The following is a 20,884-nucleotide window of genomic DNA, read 5'->3' on the forward strand; positions in this document are numbered from 1 at the left end:
TTTTTATTTCAAGCATATTCCACCGAATAAAATATTTCAATGAAATGACATCATTACCCAAGACTGAATTTCTAAACACACACTATCGAAATAATCTAAAGTATAACTATACGCGATAATGCACTTTTTTATATTATCAATTTTATAAATAACACTATCTTTTCCAATGACGTTAACAGTTGCGTATTTATATTCTATTTTATTTCTAATGTGTTTTACAGTTTGATAAATGAAATCAAATATTAATAATTTTGACGTATACGTTATAAAGATGGAAATAATAACGAAAAGTAGTATAAAGACAGCGAGATTATCAAACGAACAATTAAAAACTGAAACAACCTTTAATATATGAAAAAGAAATAGTGTTATTCGTACGAAATGAAAATTTCGAGATATCGTTAGATGCTGGAGATCTATCAATTTTCTTAATTTTTCAGTCAGAGAATAAGCTTTTTTCAAAGAATTGCCTTTGATGAAAATTGAAAGAAATGTGTATAAAATAAATTCTGATATAGTAAAAACTAGATATGGCAAAAACACATGCTGAGCGAGCGGAGCATAGATTAAAAAGTACAATGTTATAGCCGTCACCAAAGAGAAACTATACAGATGAAACATAATTTTTTTAAATAAAGAACACTCTATGTCATGGTATTGACCGAAAATAAGATTCGTTTTTGTTAGGAAGCTTATAAAAGATAGCGATTTGAAACGATACATGTCAGTATTGTAAGTGTGATAATATACAACTGATTATTATTTCAACTATCGAAGAACTATTAGAGATTTAATAATAGTAAAATATTAGTTGTAGCGTTATTAAAACAAAGTAACATTCAAGCTTTGACTAATGATTGGGGGCTATGATAAAAAATTCATAAAGTAATGGAAAAAAATAATATTGTAAAAGCTATAGACTACAATGCTTATGATTAATTTCTTTATAAATTTATTTGTTTTATATATGTATATGTATGTTAATATTTATTGTCGTATTCTATTATCATAATTATTGAATTAACGATATACCTATATATTCTTAATGTCAATAATTAGGAAATGCTATATCAACCAATTATTGACCCTAAAACTTTATAAAAACAGTACATATAAATAGTATATATAAACAGTGCTATTAATATTAAATCAACATATAAAATAACGTAGTTTTTACGCCTCTTGAGAATTTTGTGTCTAAACGGATTATAAGTTTTATGTTGCATAAAGTAATGGTTGCTATAAAGTCATGCCAGACCAATAATTGTGTCCATATACTTATGTCCTGTTCTATTAATTTTTTTTTGTAATAAAATTTATAATTTAGAATGATTTTTTAAGCTGGAAATAGAGATATTTTCTTGAAATTTGTTTATCAAAATACTACAATTAGAATTAAATGTTACTACGGCTTATATGTAGCGTAAGTTTTCTTTTTAATATTCTGTGACTACCAGTGGGGAACTATTGGTTGCTTTTTATTTCTATATAATTATGTACATTGTATTTCTCAGCTGTTGTTCCTCCCAAAATAAATAAATAAATAAATAAATAAATAAACTTAAGACGACTAGATTTTTTTTTTAAATTTATCTGAAATCCCAGTCGTAGTTGCTGCAGTAAAGTATAACTTTAGAATCAGCGGGGAATCGTAGTAACTATTCATGACATAAATAAATATTATAAAGAATAAAATCGTTAAATTACCTTTTAAATAAAAACCGTTACATCAAACAAATAGTTAAGTTATATGAGAGAGTTTTTGTTTTTTATATTGTAACAATTTGAAGTTTTGATAAGAATTTGTGTACCGAAAAATATTTCACAATGTTACTTTTCTTAATGTTATAATATTACGTATTATTTATTTTTGTGTTACCAACACATGAGGGAATTCTAAATTTTTTTAATATTATCAAAAATCGACCGTTCCGCATTCGCTTAGAACCGAAAAATTATCATATCATAAATTTCGACCTAACGGATACATCGTTCCATAGCTTAATTGGCTAGAGCACCCGGTGAGTCGGAGATGCAGGTTCGATCCCGCTGGAACGGTCGATTTTTGATATGACATTATGTTATAATTGTGTATTATATTTCAGAGAGGACCATAATTAGATGCCTCCTAAAAATGGTAATGCACTATTCACATTCTTACGTATCCCATCCAAGTATAATAAAATGTGGTGTGTCGGTGCATGCACTGAACTTAGTTCCGCATATCTAACGATATCTCCTAAGTTTGTCTCAATTTGTTGAACTTGAAGCAATTTGTGCAAATTGGACTGTAAAGGAGTCGACGTTATCGCGAAGAACTTCGAACGCTTAACTCTCAAATGGAATAGATCTCTAGAGAATTATTAGGATAATGAGAATTTAAATTACCGATGTAGGTATGTAATGTACGTATATATACATATAAACATAATTTCTACACGATGTAACAGTTTGCGTTTTCTGACAAAAAAGTCTTAAATTAAAAAAATAATTGTTTTATTTTTGTAATTTTTAAACGACTTCAAAAAAGGAGGAGATTACTCAATTCGACCGTATTTATATATATGAATGTTCGGGGATAACTCCGTCGTTTGTGAACCGATTTTGATAATTCTTTTTTTGTTGGAAGGAAGATATCCCTAGTTTGGTACCATGATAAGGAAACTAGGACCTAATGATGGGGCCTCCTGATGATGGGATCTTAGAGAAATCGAGGGAAACTCTCGAAAATCCGCATAACTTTTTACTGGGTGTACCGATTTTGTTGATTCTTAATTAAACGAAAGCCAATGTTTATCATGTGGTTACATTTAAATTTCATCGAGATCTGATTACAACTTTTGGAGTAATCTTTGATAATGTGTATTTACTCGACTATTTTTTCGTGTACCTACGTTGTATTACTTGTCGATATAATTGAAGTCGGTTTTACTTCCTTTGCCTGCAAACACAATTATAGAAGTTTCATAACTTTACGTATTTTAATTTTATTTTATCAAATATTATTATATCTATATTATAATTAAAAAGCTGAAGAGTTTGTATGTTTGTTTGTTTGATTGAACGTGCTAATCTCAGGTACTACTGGTCCGACTTGAAAAATTCATTCGGCGTTAGATAGGCCATTAATTGAGAATATTTCAAAATCGGTTTTTTTTTTATTTTAAGATTCAGCTGAGTACTCTCCGTAAACAATTAAAGTTTCGCAAAAATCAGGTACGTGTGAAATTGTTGCCCTTTGAAAGTTTCAGATACTAGTGTATAACATATATGACTAAAAGTGTTACTAAAAACGACTAACAACATTCCGTTTATATGTGTACTTGTGTTCGACGTCGTAACAGAAGTCATGCGTTTCAATATCGATATTAATTATGAAACTACTATGTACTAATAACAACATGTATAGAAAATATACATAATGGCTTAGTCTGGATATTTGAGCTTGAACAAACAATATGCTAATATGTAGGCCTCGACGATCCGTTAATGATTCGATCTAGCACGCATCGCTTAAATATTCATAGACAATGTATATAATCATACAGCCTTATGTTTAAGTAACGTGATATCATTGATATACATACTTTTTATATTGACTTAAATAAGAACTGATAATACTGAAACTACGACTAATGCGTTATCATTTTTCAGTCGAAACAAAACTATTTAAGAAAGAAAACAAAAATATGTGAAAACGTATAAAAAAATACATATTGTTCGTTTGACCCAAAATTAATGTAAGTTATGTTGTTTGGTGGTGATTGAATCAAAAAAGAGTGTGCTTTAGACCACACGACTGAAGTAAAACTTCTGCACAACAGGACTGCACTGTGTCTTAGATATACGAAACATAACTGACTATAAGAGAAAGAAAGAAAGAAAATGTGTGCTCGCACCTCTCTCTCTTGCTCCGTTCACCTCGTCCGATCAGACCTTTCGTAACGCTCTCGTCACGCATTCACCCGCTTTTTCTCAAAGTCAAGCGTCCGTAAAGAAGTTTTACTTAAAAAAATATATATATAATCACGTGTCTAGTAGAATAAAATATCCTTATCATTTAATGAAACAACTTTTTACGGAGTCCTCCCGTGACCATGGTTGCTGTAAAGTATCCGAAACGTCGGGAATCAAAAGTTAATAATAAACCGCGATAAAATCCGAAAAAAGTTGTTTCATTAAATGAGTAAAATTCGCGTAAACATTAGAAAACAATATCCTTATCATTATTACAAATTTAACGTTACACATTTACAATCTGTTGAATAATAAAATCAATAAAATCGGATGTCATAAGTGATGCTTTCTTAACTTTACTTCTAAAAAGCTAATATTGCTCTTCGAAATGCAAAACACCAAAAAGTTTTAATTTTATTCATCACTCGTCACTCGTTCGAAACTTAAAATTGAATAAATAAAAATATAATTGACGTTAACATGCATTACGTTTTGAAATCATAAAATGTTGCTATTTAATACTGTAATGCAGTTGAGTGAAATATAAGTAAATAAAGTTTAAAATTGCAAAATGGTTGACTTGAACTAACTAGACAGTTACGTTTTCATTAAGCCATGTCCAGGCGACGATTCGACTAAAACGTTCCACGCTAACGATGACACGTTCAACGGAGATGGATTCACATTTCGCATACAAATGTTTTTATTAGCTAACTCGTCTGTTTGCTCATTATCTAGATGGACTACGGTGAACAGTTTAGGACATATGGAATTAATGGCTGTTTCAGTGTGTGAGTTTCGGTCATTTAATTTAAGAGATTATTATAACTCAACAAATAATAGGATATACATACAAATATATACGCCAACTCCATTGGAGCAGTGTGGTGGATTAAGCTGATCCTTCTCCTACACGGGGATAGAGGCCTATGCCCAGCTGTGGGATATTACAGGCTGAAGCATAATATACATACATATATGTATGCGGTTAAAATAACTCGATTGAATAGATGTTTGTTATTATAAACACCATGGAAACCATCAGTCCTTATTATGAACGCTATCATTAAAATATTAAAACTGTACAACACATCGATGAGAAATTTAGAAAGCACATTATATTAAATTGGCATTTATTGAGGTTGCACAATAATTCTGTTACACATTATAATAAATAGGTAGCGGTGAAAGAAGATTCACGTCAAAAATGAAAACTATAACGAACTTGGTTATGTCCCACGGCCGAGAAAAGAGAGAGAACATTTATAATACACCTGAAAATAGAATAAAGCTAGCAACTTAAATTAATACGTTGTCCAATAGTTAATATTAAATTAAAATTACATTTATCACGATTGGATATCGGCGTTGTCAATATTTAATATATCATTAATTTTTGTAACAGTACTCTGTGTTACAAGAATGTTGGCAGAAATCTAAGTAATTAGCAATAAACTATATATAAGATCAGATACATGAAATGGATACCATCAGCTTATAGAAAATCTCAACAATTCAAAGTAAGGGTAAATATTCCTGAATAATAACTTCCTGTTTTATTCCCTCAGGCGTAAACTTGTAGTAAACCCTACCGTAACATACCGTACCGTACTAATGATTATTATAAAGCACAAGAGTTTGTCTGTTTGTTTCAACGTGTTTATTTCATGAGTGGACATAAGAATTTTTTATAACTAGATATAACTTGCTTTCCCTTATCTCTAGTTGTCCAGCTTGATACCTATGTTAATTTTATGGACGAAAAATAATAATAATTTTTAAATCAGTAAATAGGCATTTTCTTTTTGAGCCTAAAGATAGCCAGCAGCAAACCAACGTACCATAAGTATTAAAGTCGTAGACAGAAGAAACCACGACGCGAACTTAGTCTATTTTCACATACTTAGAAACCCTAAGATGTCACTGACACACTAACATACAAGCAAAGAGCTCAACAAACAGAGAGTTCCGATGCAAAAGTGCATTGAACTTGGGGTCGTATTATACATCCAGTGACTTTCCTCTGAATTTCCTCGCGGGGTGCATACATACAGGGAATTAAAACTTCTGAAGCTAAGTCACGGAAACAGTTGAATATTATTTATATATAGTCATATCCACAGCATATAGTAAACATATTAACGATAAAATTATATGGGAATGGTATAGAAACTGTACGTGATTTTTAATCATTTGTATGTTTCATTTACAGTATAAAGTTACTTAAAATGTAAAATATCTTTAATAATCAAATCTTTAATATCCCAAAATCATTTAGTAGTAGTAATCAATTATCAAAAAAAATCTTTAATATCCTAAAATCATTTAGTGTTCTCATAGAAATTTTTAAAATTATAAATGACAGTAAAAAGTTCTGTTAGCCAAAAGTATTTATTATTTGTTTATTTTATTTTTATAGCATTATTATATAAACTTCATAACATTAATACTGTCTGACTTCTTTTATTATTTTATTAAATTGTTAATCTGTCTCATCTAGTAGCGTTTCTAAGCCTTAAATTGTTCTTTCACTGCGCATAGATTAAAAATTATGTTTGTATTTCGTAATAATTATTCCAGTATACAAATCCCTTGTATGAGATAAATTTATTCTGTGGCTCAGTGATTATCAGACGTAACTCTTTGAAATAAAAGTATATAAGTATATGATAAATATGCAGTTAAGAAAAAGGGGTAGATTTTTTTTATACTAGATTGAAAAGATCAGAGAAATCCAGCAAATGAAGGGAAGTTAAAAGATTCATAAAAAATATTTCCTTCGTGTTGTGTCGGTCTCATAATTAAAATACTGCAGTGAATAATTTCCTTCCTTTTCTGAGACAAGGGTTACTCCCTGTAGATTTGTTTGTGTGTGTTTTATTTGTTCTAGAAATATCATAGGTGAATTTACTATGGTAACCTATTTGCTAATGCCAATAAAACCCCTAAATTTTGAAACCTTCTTTATTTGCGCTCCACTCCTATTGATTTTAGCGTGATAGTATAGCCTATAGCCTTCCTCGATATGGGCTAACACTTAAATAATTTTCCACATCGGACGGAAGATCAACAAAGAAACAAAGAAACAAAGAAATAAACAAACTCTTCAGCTTTATAATATTAGTATAAATGATTTTAGTTAATTTTTACTTACTTAATGAGTTGTTAAAAACTAATTTGGACTTTTTTTTTAATTATTTGCAGAAATTTTCTCTCAGTTAGGTAGTTGACAATATGACCTAAGCTTCTTATTGCACGCTTCCAACGACACTGCTTTACTCTCAAATGAAAAATACGGGAAGCGCTTACTGTTAATCCTCTATATTTTTTTTTTATAACAATGCAAATAAATATGCTATTAAATTGATAATTTTATACAGAATACACATAAAACTATAAATTAAATATCATTTGAAATCTTTTTTGAGTAGGTACTGTTATAGTGAAAAGAATTGACTAAATAAAATAATATTATGTTGGACGTCAACTTTTTGGATGTACGGTTAATAGCAAATTAACGCAAAAACCACTTGACGAAACAAGCTGTTTTTTTATTATGTCAGAAAACTATTAACTAAGAAACCTGTTGAATATGAAGGCTGAAGAATTTCCAATTTTTTTTACCATAAATATTATTATTTTCTACTGTAATAAAATATTTTGTATGGTCAATCATTAGTTCCCAAATAAGAAACTAGATGTCGCTGCTAAGTAAGTAAATATATAAAGCGTTGATGTATAGTATTTTAATTTCAGGTGTATACGATTTAAGTCTTCGCATAAAACTGAAACAACCATAAAAATGAGGTAGTCCTAACAGTGGCACTTAAATTTTAAACATTTAAAAATTTCTAAATTTATTCATAAACATTTATATTTGAAAACTTTAAATTTCCCTTCCTAATATTATCCGTCAAGCAGAGTCAGTAAATATTTTTAAGAATCGTTTCTATGTACTATCTGTCCCTAACATTGTTTTAAGTATATGATCAATTGGTATATTGTAATATTATACTATAATTATGTTAGTTTCTGTGTAATAACCTTGCCTTATTGTTCGCACACTTTTCCCGAAACTTTTTAACCGACTTCAAAAAAAGGAAGAGGTTCTCAATTCGACTGTATTTTTTTATGTATGTTACATCAGAACTTTTTACTGGGTGGACCGATTTCGATGATTATTTTTTAATCAAAAAACGGTACTCGTCATGTGGTCCCATTTAAATATAACGGAGATTTGACTAGTACTTGTTGCGTTATATCTTATATTGCGTATTTACCGACTGTTTTTTCGTCACCTTACGTTGTATTATTGTCGATGTAATTGAAGTCGGTTTTTTCTTTCGTTTGCGAGCAAACATAATTGTTCCTAAACTACTATCAATAACGGTTGCCTGGAAGAGATAGCCATAAGCGATAAGACCGCTTTTGTATACTTACTTGTTTCTAATTGTTATAAATTGTATCATCTTTTCTTTTGCGCAGTTTAGTTTTGATACTAATTATAAGTCTAAGTTTATGAGTCTTATTACTTCCCCTTACGTTATAATGAAACTTAACATTATTTCTTAGCAATTATCTTCTACACTATTAACGACGGGTGATAAATAAATTCTCCCTAGTTACTGTTTTCCTATAAACACGTTTTTTAATAATAAAATAAAGTTAGTATAATTTCACGTGTAATTGACAGAATTATATTCATATAAAAAGGTTTTATCAAAATTCCGCTTTTAGCGATGCGAGCTTTGTTTTCTTTTATTTTATCCATATTTCGTTAGCCATATTCTGAAATTGCCCAAAGGCTGAATAATAAGTAATCAACTTTCATACAAAGCATTTTGATTTTTTCCGTTTACAAAATATGAATGCGATTGTTTTCTTTATACTTGACTAGATCCTATTGAAATAGGGTAACGTGTTCATTTTTTTGTTTATTATTATATTGCCGTTAGCACGATGCGGGTAACAATATAAATAAAAACATATTTCTTTTTTTTTTCGTATGAATATTTCATGATAATTATCGTAATTTTTAAGCTGGTACAATTCAAAATTGAATTTTATTTGAATTCATTTATTCAATATTTTTCTTGGTTTTTGTAAAATTTAAAAATTTTATACAGTGAACTACTAACGTTGATAATTTTTAAATATAGATAATATTATATATTTTTTGTCTGTATTAAAAGAAGCTAAGTCTTTATTGAACGCAGCAATAATGATTCCGTACAATGGAGGAAAATAATTATAGAAATGGAATGAAGCTAAATCCACGTATTTGTAAATACATTATCATCTTCGAAAGATTTTTTTCCCTGTGATTTAAGTTTTACCACGCCGTTTTCCATCACTACTGATCGTGAGAGTGATATGAATATTTGAAAATTTATTTTAAAAATAAAGCTAGGTCAATTTTACTATAATTTACTATTTATAAAAGCTCAAAAAAATTTATGAGTATCATGGCCATTAGAATATTATTAAAAGAACACTAAATAGTTATTTTTTTTTAAAATTTAAGAAACTGATAAAACAAAAAAAAAAAGAAATAAATTATTATTTTTATAACGCACACATCAGCCTATCGCAGTCCACTGCTGGACATAAGCCTCCACAAGTTCGCGCCAAAATGGTGTGAACTCATGTGTTTTGCCCATAGTCACCACGCTGGGCAGGAGGGTTGGTGACCGCAGGGCTGGCTTTGTCGCACCGAAGACGCTGTTGCCCGTCTACGGCCTGTGTATTTCAAAGCCAGCAGTTGGATGGTTATCCCGCTATAAAAAACTAGAAAATGCATTGCACTATTATGCACAGTCATAACATATTAAGCAAAAAAAAAAAACTTTATTTTAGTCGATTTATAATAAAATGTAAATTGTCTTAAAAGGATGTTACCGTTCTTATAAGGAACCCCAAAGTATCGCGTGAGCAGGATCAAGTGCTGAACTAAGGAGAATAATTAGTTAGATCCAAGATAATACTTGATGAGGGAATGCAATTACGCTTCAGAAACGAGACGTTGTAAGATGAGATATTAAGATATTAAAATTTTAAACATTAATATTACTTTAAAAAATGTTTTCTTTTGTACTCAGAATTGTGTATTCTATGAAACTTTTTTGAAGTTGACAATAATATTTATTAAAAATTATTATTTTATTAATTCAAGGCGAGGCGTTGGCGCAACGGTCACAGCACTGATTTGTGGATATTGCGCTGGCGGGTGCGGGTTCGATCCCCGCACATGACAAACATTTGTATTGGCCATATAGATATTTCCGATGGCCTATATGTTTGTCTAGTCCTTGTGGGTCTTCCTACCGCGCCTCGGAGAGAGCATGTTAAACCGTCAGTCCCGGTTTTTATCATGTGCACCTGATAGTGATCGTTATTCATAGTAGGGAATATATCAACTGACCCGCATTGGAGCTATGTGGTGGATTTAGCTCTGATTTTTCTCTTACATGGGGAAACGAGGCCTATGGCCAGCAGTGGGATATTACAGGTTGAAGCATAATACAGGACACAGTAGAAAAATTTATACCTTGTTCAAACTTAGAAGCAGCTAGACTGGAAAAGCAACCCAATTAAAGATTACATACAAATAATGTCAAACTGTCGAGAAGATCATTTATCTTCTGTATGCCCGTGTACATTTATTAATTTATTTATTAATATAGCTTAGAGTACATAAAATAAAGCAATAAGTGGAATGACTTGAAATGAATTATTGAACACATATTTGTAATAAGCTATCTTTATATAGTTATATTATATACTAGCTGTGCCCGCGACTTCGTCCGCGTGGAATTTAACAAAAAAGTTATTGTTCAGTTCGCAGAGTTATATAATAAATATTTTTTAACCAACAAAAGTAGCCTAAGTTACTCGTTACTATGTCAGCTATCTGCCGGTGACAGTCCTGGCAAAATCGGTTTAGCCGTTTCAAAGACAAAAATTTTAAAAAATGTTATTTTGGTATATTATGTATCATGTATAAAGCATTTAGTAATAAGAGGTTATTTTTATATTACAAATATTTACTCCAATTTTATTTATTTGTATAGGTGTAAAATTAGAACTTATATCATTGTAGATGCAAAGTACTCACAAAACTCAAGTATTGAGAAGGTTAAATGAAAGCAAATTATTATTTTCATAATAAAGCATTTAAATTAATAAATAATATTTTCTTTTCATTGTGACCCGTTTTCTAAATGGAGATATAAGCCTTTGCTTAGCAGCCTCGCTAGCCTGTAAAGGCTGAATCAATAATTAATTGATAATAAATTTTAACTAAAACATTTTTTTGTTGCGCTATTTTCGGAAGACATCTAGGATATCGAAGTGGACTAGTGTGGCGCTCGAACAGCTTAAAAACGGGAAATATAAGCATACGAAATTTTTGGATAAATTATTCAATTCTACTGTCTGTATACATATACTAGCCGACCCGTGCCCACTTCGTTGGGCGTTAATTATTATTTTTGTGATGCAAATATATAGTAAAATTTTCAACTCGCTCGCATTTCTCTGATTTGATTTACATATACTATTATTTTTCACTGAATGTTTTTGGTTCAAAAATAATAAAATATAGTCTATATCACTCCCGAATAGTGTAGCTTTTTGTTAGTGAAAGAATTTTCATGATCGAATCAGTACTTGCGAAGATTACCCCCTACATACAAACAAAGTTAGAAACTTTACCTCTTTGTAATATTAGTTTAGATATAATTTAATTATTATTAGTATTATTATTAGTATAGATATATAAATAAAAATAAATAAATAATATAGATATACACGAATAGAAACCTTTTTAATCAACAAATAATACTTACAGTAACAAAGAATCATTTGTGATCATTATTTAAAAACAAATTACAACTAGCCTATGAGGTTTCAAGTTGAAATGGCAATATGCATATCTGGTATTGTTTGTTGCAGCGAAATAACTGCTCGCGAATGCATATTTGTTGTACAGAGTACGTACAATCTGTTACAAATATAATTTAAATACACACCCCATTCTATTCCCTAGGTCCCTAGCTTTATGGTTGATTATTCCATGAAATATTTTAACAATTATATGGATATATGTTTTGTTAGTTGTAAAGCGGGAACAGCTTTTGGCGCGGTGCGCTAATGGATTTCAAGCACAACATTGTTTTCGGATACATCGAAACAAATGGAGACCGGACATTTGCAATCAGAGTGGTTTTTATTGGACACCCGGTTTAACTACCTTATCCATTTACCGCGGTCAATTTTAGACACATTTCACAGATGTCATTAAATTCAATGTATGATATAGACGTGGAATGATATTTTCATTATTCAATTTTAAATTTAATAGCTGGTATTATTTAAGAGCATAATAAAAGAACCTGCTGTGTGGCTACTTCAGTAAAGAATATAGCCACCCCCTCTCTTCCCATGGGTGTCGTAAGAGGCGACTAAGGGATAACACAAATCCAAAGTAAAAAGTGGTAGTCCACCTTTGGAACTTAAAAAGCCGACTGATGGCGGGATAACCTTACAACTGCTCGCTTTGAAATACACAGACCGAAGACGGGCAGCAGCGTCTTCGGTGCGACAAAGCCAGCCTTGCGGTCACCAACCCGTCTGCCTTTCGTGGTGACTATGGGCAAAACAAATGAGTTCACGCCATTTTTGGCGCGAGCTTGTGGAGGCCTATGTCCAGCAGTGGACTACGATAGGCTGAAGTGACGTGAGTGAAGTGATAATAAAAGAACTTTAGGAAATATTAAATTTATAAATCACAAGCTTTAGATGATTTATTGGGTAACGAAATCCTGACTTTTAAAAAGTTACGCTTCAGCCTGTAATACCCCACTACTGGGCATAGGCCTCTTTTCCATGTAGGAGAAGGATCAGAGCTTAATCCACCACGCTGCTCCAGTGCGGGTTGGTGGATATATTCCCTACTATGAGTAACGTTCGCTATCAGGTGTATGTGATAACAACCGGGACCGACGGCTTAACGTGCTTTCCGAGGCTCGGTGGGGAGACCCACAAGGACTGCACAAGCACCCAGACCACGGCAAACACCTGTATCGTCAATACAAATGTTTGTCATGTGCGGGGATCGAACCCGCAATCGCTAACGCAACAGGCACAATCCATAGCTGTGACCGTTGCACCAACATTAAAAAGTTATATGATATAAAAAACAAAGTCTTCAGAAACTTGATCTGTGACTGGAAACATATTTGAAAAGGCACGAGTTGTTAGAGTATGAATTTATTAAATGTAAATCATTGGTTTTATATGTATGTATTTTATAACCAAAGTATTTTCACTTTCTATAGTCAAGCTTAGAAGTCTACATAATTATAGGACTATAAACTTGACGTGAAAATGTCCCATTGCAATTTTTTTTGCATAAATTACAACCGTAACTGAGGTTGAGGGCACAGTAGGAAATTTCCTGCTTAAAACTTTTTATGCAGGTTAGTACCTCGACCTTACAGAAGATCCACAGCTAAATAATATATTCCTTTTGGTGAGCAAGATGACCAGGGCTCCCGCGGGGGAATTAGAGATAGCAATGCACTTGCGATGCTTCTAGCGTCTATAAGCTATTGTAATTACTTACCATCAGGTGAGCCGTACGCTTGTTTGCCAACAGTTATTCTCTCTAATATATAAAATTCTCGTGTCATGGTGTTAAACATTGAACTCCTCCGAAACGGCTCGACCGATTTTAATAAAATTTTGTGGGCATATCGGGTAGGTTTGAGAATCGGCCATCATCTATTTTTCATACCCCTAAGTTATAAGGGGGGGGGATTAAGTGGGTTAGTAACATAATGGCATAACATATGGCAAAGAAACGTTTGCGGGGTCAGCTAGTATATATATATATACCGTTTGAAACATAGCGAATGACGAATATTTGAACAATAAACGAATTATAAGATCGAATATAACTTAAGCTAAAGACATAGGTCTACAACACTTTTACGAAAATAAAATATATATGCGAGTGACGTTGCGGGCAAAGTTACCGTTAAAATAAAAAATCCTTCGCTAAGAAAACCCTCTTAAAGCTTACCACAAAGCTCTTCACTTTAACTGTAAAACATACCTATTATACTGAACCGCAGATTATGCACACACACGCTTTAGATAATCAGAGTAAACTCTACTCATATGAGAAAAACACAATAGAATACGGTGAATAAAATAGTTATGGTAATACATTTTCCACTGAAGGTCCAGATAAAGATCGGAATTCTATGAATAACTGAATACTAGAAGGTACGCCAATTTTATCTCATATCAGACTTCTTTCACGTTCAAGTGTCAAGAGGTACTTTTAAAATAGTGATGTCATCATAATGGTGACAAGGAAAAATGGACTTTATGACTATGGTGTAGCGAATATTTTGAGATGTTTGTATCATATTCGTGTCCTTTTGTTAGCGATTTGGGAATGACGTGTAAGGTTCTGTGATTTGTGCACTTGTTCGGAAAATGTCCTTGAGTTCTGAAGAATGTATTTCGTAGGTGTGACTTCAAAAAGCATGTTTTATTTTATTTAACAAGTAAAATATAAATTTGAAAATGCCACTCTCGAAGTAATCTTTATCATTGACTGTAATTTTAATTTAAAATATGTCCTTTGATTTTAAAAACAATAATTTAAATTATTTATCACCCAGATATATATTTAATAAATTAATAGTAAATCAAAAATATTTATAATAGTGTATTTTACAGTTACTTTAATATTGTTTTTAAGTGAAGAATCGTTGAAAAATAAAAATAAAAAACGCGTGTGCTTTAGACCACATGACTGAAGTACTACTTCTTTAGTAATAGGCCTGCACAACAGGCCTGTACTGTGTCTTAGATATACGAAATGTAACTGGCTATGAGAGAAAGAGAGAAAGGCAATGTGTGCTCGTACCTCTTTCTCTTGTTTCGTTCGCCTACCCCCGATTACACTTTTCGTAACGCTCTCGTCACGTATTACCAGCTTAATCCCCGAGTCAAGAGTTCGTAAAAAAGTTTTACTTCAAAAAAAAAAAAAAACAATGTACAATTACTTATGAATATGAACTAAACAAAAATCGTAACAATTGTAATAATATATCAGTAGCACCTAACAATAAACAAAATGAGTCAAACCAAACACACACAATCTAAGGCAATTGAAATAGAGTAAAAATATTGTTTGGCTATCTTTCGACCAATATTTTTTCGATAAAAATCTACAAAAATTGCATTTATTTAACTTTTTTATGAAATGCAAATGAAAATTTTTCCAGAATCGAATATCGATTAAATTAAAAAGCAATTTTGACGAGAACCGATATAAATGAAACTACGGCCAGATGTAAATCACAAAGGAGTCATGTAAATCGTGCTACAGTTGTTTTCCCGCCCATAATGGCTCTCTGACAAACCGATAGACAATACGCCATGGAGGCATAGAGCTGACAATTTGTAGAACTCTTACTTATTTTCTGAATACGGTTAACGAGGATAGCAAATTAGTTAACGGTAATGGATGGTAAGCAGTTGTGGATCTCTGCAATATCAGAAGCTTCTTAAGTGCTTTGCAGAACCTACGAACTATTCTTCCCAGGAGCTCTGGTTACTTTAATCAAATCGGGGACACAACACTGCTAGACTAATATTTGGCTTTCATATTTATATTCCGTTTTGATACATCCTAGTCACCCATTTCAGGTTTTCGTCTAAATATATCGTGCTGTCTACTTCTGACTACTTTTCTAACTACGAATCCTTATTTTTCGAATGATGTATTTATATTTTTATTTGACAGTGGTGAGATAGTGCAAATAGTTATTGCTTATACGCCACTTGGAAGGTGTACTAACTTGCTTACGATTTACTGTAGTTGTGGCCAAGCGAAATAGAAGATATACTTCACAATACTAAATCCTTTAGATAAACTTTTACTTTTTCAATTATTAATAAGCAAATAAACAAAAAAGCTTGAAGGTATTTAAAAAAAAAATGTAAAAAAAAAAAAAAGTTTTAAAAGTTTAATTTCTTTTTATTATCAGCTCTATGGTCGGTTATACCCAAAACGGGCATCAATCAAACGCGTAAATTGCTTCTCTCGACACGACAGCTTTAAAACCCAATCCCTTTAAAGCTTATATCATAGCTATAGTTCAAATATAGGGTCGATGATTGACTTTTGTGTTACACGAGAATTTTAATCGACCATAAAATGGAAAAGAAAAAGTGAATTTTTCGATAAATCTATAACAAAACTTACCTACAAAATATATATGAAAAGTTAAGCTTTTGGATAAAAGGATATCTGACCATGTAAAGTACATAAATGTTGAACGCTTTCGTCTTCCTCCTGTTAAAAAAAAAAAAAAAATAGGTGAAGAAGAAAATCAAATTATGATGAAGATTCAAAAATTAAAATAAATATAAATAGTGAGGATGCGAATTTATAATTAAAAGGCATAATACTAAGAACAAGCTTTTTCTACTTTAAGATGAAAACACTTTTAGATGTAAGAATGGTTTAATGTATCTCAGACTAGTTGTTTAGTATACAGTATTTTAAACATTTATTTTAAGACAAGTCAGGTTGAATAAAAGTTCGTTTTAAAACTTTATAAATAAATACATATTTACAACATACACTCACGGTCATCTGTTCTTAGCAACTTAATGCTTGTGTTGTAGGTAACAGCCGATTGGTATAGCTACATTTTTTTTCGATAAACATAGGTACATATAAATAATATATATATATATTTATTACACCCAGAATCGGGATGGGAATCGAATCCACAACCCCCGGATCAGAAAGCAGGGTCATTACAAACTGCGCCAACGGGGTAGTATATCTTGTCTATCTTGTTTTTTTATGGTTAAAAGAAAATCGAATGAAACAAAATATTTATATTGTCTTGATAAATTTCCCGTAAAATAAAACACGTTTATATTTTTGTTAACTGTAAATAAAGCGTGGATTTTTACCTGCCTCTTGTTTGGTGTAAAATATTTCATCTTACTCGCGCTGATGTAGGACGAAAATAAAGTATGTCGATTTCATTCGGAGAATTTTACTATTGAGCTTGTTAGATATATAATTAAAGCGAAAAATTTTCTGAAAATATTTGTATACCAACTAGGTTTGCGATAAGCCCTACTAAGCTTTGCGGGGTACTAATTATCCTATGCGCTGCACTTAACCCTGTTTTAAAATGCACTACTATTTGCACTACTCTGCACTTAGGGGTAATACTAAAGTTGTAAAGGTTAAAGTACACATAAAGCTTAGCTGAGATTTTATAGAAATAGTTTCGTTAACATAGAAAACAAACATTATACCCATATATACTAATATTATAATGATAATTGTGTTTGCTCGCAAACGAAATAAACCCACTTCAATTACATCGACAAGTAATACAACGTATGTAGACGAAAAAAAATAAATAACAAACGCACTAGTCGTCACTATGATTTTCGAGGGTTTCCCTCGATTTATCTGGGATTTCGTTATCAGATCCTAGTTTCCTTATCATGGTACCACATTTGAGATTACCTCATTTCTAACAAAAACAATATATATATCAAAATTGGTTCATAAACGACGAAGTTATCCACGAACATACATAAAAAAATGTATATATGCGGTCGAATTGAGTAACCTCCTCCTTTTTTGAAGTCGGTTAAAAAGAAAATAGCTAATTTTAGCTGACAGTTCCTAATGGATAAACTTAAAAGCGACAGGATCGATTTTAAAACTGTTTTATCAGGAGAATGGCACGTTAGAACTAAATAACACGAACTATATAATACTGAACAATCAAAATCATGTAAGTGGCCGAAGCAGAGAGCGGAAAGCTAATAAGTATTTAAGAATCTCAAATAAATTAAACTCTTTTAGTATCTGATGGCGAGTCTAAAACGTAGTATGAATTCTAAACATTTTTGAATATCATATCAAAAATTGACCGCTCCAGCGGGGTTCGAACCCGCGCCTCCGACATACCGTGTCGGCGCTCTAGCCAATTAAGCTATGGAACGATGCACCCGCTCGAGCGAAATTTTCGATATGATAATTTTTAATTTCGGTTTAAGCGAACCGTGGCGCCGTCTATAGTGAGCTCTTTACAGAAACCCGTAACTATTCAAAGTTTCATATTACAATGAAAATCTTTGACAGGAGACGACACCGTGCTATTTTTTTTTTTTTAATATCTAAGATTTTATTTTTTTGTGTTACCCACATTAGGAATTCTAAACATTTTTGAATATCATATCAAAAATTGACCGCTCCAGCGGGGTTCGAACCCGCGCCTCCGACATACCGTGTCGGCGCTCTAGCCAATTAAGCTATGGAACGATGCACCCGCTCGAGCGAAATTTTCGATATGATAATTTTTAATTTCGGTTTAAGCGAACCGTGGCGCCGTCTATAGTGAGCTCTTTACAGAAACCCGTAACTATTCAAAGTTTCATATTACAATGAAAATCTTTGACAGGAGACGACACCGTGCTATTTTTTTTTTTTAATATCTAAGATTTTATTTTTTTGTGTTACCCACATTAGGAATTCTAAACATTTTTGAATATCATATCAAAAATTGACCGCTCCAGCGGGGTTCGAACCCGCGCCTCCTATTAAAAAAAAAAAATAGCACGGTGTCGTCTCCTGTCAAAGATTTTCATTGTAATATGAAACTTTGAATAGTTACGGGTTTCTGTAAAGAGCTCACTATAGACGGCGCCACGGTTCGCTTAAACCGAAATTAAAAATTATCATATCGAAAATTTCGCTCGAGCGGGTGCATCGTTCCATAGCTTAATTGGCTAGAGCGCCGACACGGTATGTCGGAGGCGCGGGTTCGAACCCCGCTGGAGCGGTCAATTTTTGATATGATATTCAAAAATGTTTAGAATTCCTAATGTGGGTAACACAAAAAAATAAAATCTTAGATATTAAAAAAAAAAAATAGCACGGTGTCGTCTCCTGTCAAAGATTTTCATTGTAATATGAAACTTTGAATAGTTACGGGTTTCTGTAAAGAGCTCACTATAGACGGCGCCACGGTTCGCTTAAACCGAAATTAAAAATTATCATATCGAAAATTTCGCTCGAGCGGGTGCATCGTTCCATAGCTTAATTGGCTAGAGCGCCGACACGGTATGTCGGAGGCGCGGGTTCGAACCCCGCTGGAGCGGTCAATTTTTGATATGATATTCAAAAATGTTTAGAATTCCTAATGTGGGTAACACAAAAAAATAAAATCTTAGATATTAAAAAAAAAAATAGCACGGTGTCGTCTCCTGTCAAAGATTTTCATTGTAATATGAAACTTTGAATAGTTACGGGTTTCTGTAAAGAGCTCACTATAGACGGCGCTACGGTTCGCTTAAACCGAAATTAAAAATTATCATATCGAAAATTTCGCTCGAGCGGGTGCATCGTTCCATAGCTTAATTGGCTAGAGCGCCGACACGGTATGTCGGAGGCGCGGTTTCGAACCCCGCTGGAGCGGTCAATTTTTGATATGATATTCAAAAATGTTTAGAATTCCTAATGTGGGTAACACAAAAAAATAAAATCTTAGATATTAAAAAAAAAAAATAGCACGGTGTCGTCTCCTGTCAAAGATTTTCATTGTAATATGAAACTTTGAATAGTTACGGGTTTCTGTAAAGAGCTCACTATAGACGGCGCCACGGTTCGCTTAAACCGAAATTAAAAATTATCATATCGAAAATTTCGCTCGAGCGGGTGCATCGTTCCATAGCTTAATTGGCTAGAGCGCCGACACGGTATGTCGGAGGCGCGGGTTCGAACCCCGCTGGAGCGGTCAATTTTTGATATGATATTCAAAAATGTTTAGAATTCCTAATGTGGGTAACACAAAAAAATAAAATCTTAGATATTAAAAAAAAAAAATAGCACGGTGTCGTCTCCTGTCAAAGATTTTCATTGTAATATGAAACTTTGAATAGTTACGGGTTTCTGTAAAGAGCTCACTATAGACGGCGCCACGGTTCGCTTAAACCGAAATTAAAAATTATCATATCGAAAATTTCGCTCGAGCGGGTGCATCGTTCCATAGCTTAATTGGCTAGAGCGCCGACACGGTATGTCGGAGGCGCGGGTTCGAACCCCGCTGGAGCGGTCAATTTTTGATATGATATTCAAAAATGTTTAGAATTCCTAATGTGGGTAACACAAAAAAATAAAATCTTAGATATTAAAAAAAAAAAAAATAGCACGGTGTCGTCTCCTGTCAAAGATTTTCATTGTAATATGAAACTTTGAATAGTTACGGGTTTCTGTAAAGAGCTCACTATAGACGGCGCCACGGTTCGCTTAAACCGAAATTAAAAATTATCATATCGAAAATTTCGCTCGAGCGGGTGCATCGTTCCATAGCTTAATTGGCTAGAGCGCCGACACGGTATGTCGGAGGCGCGGGTTCGAACCCCGCTGGAGCGGTCAATTTTTGATATGATATTCAAAAACGTAGTATGAACTAAGTATGAACTAAATCTTCATCATTTACTATTTTTATATATTAAAAATAAATGCAATGTAGCGTTTTGCCTATTTATATCAGCTAAAACGTATCGTTAAGTGTGTAAAAGTCTAATATAAACACGGTTATATTATCAAAGCTAGCATATTCCGTTTCACACACGCCCAATTAACTTGTTATCGTGATGAAGCGTCAGTGATCACAAACTTTCGATTAAAATTTTCAATGCGCAAAGGTTTGCACGGATCAAAGGGATGACATGTTATTCATTTGAATGGAAAATATTACATCGTATGTCAAAGAATAAAGATTTTTAAATACTGGAAGGGCTTAAAAGATTCTATTATATATAGTATTCTAATACTTCAGAATATTTTTCTTATAATACAGTT

Source organism: Melitaea cinxia, chromosome 21 (assembly GCF_905220565.1).
Source record: "Melitaea cinxia chromosome 21, ilMelCinx1.1, whole genome shotgun sequence".
Classification (NCBI taxonomy): Eukaryota; Metazoa; Arthropoda; class Insecta; order Lepidoptera; family Nymphalidae; genus Melitaea; species Melitaea cinxia.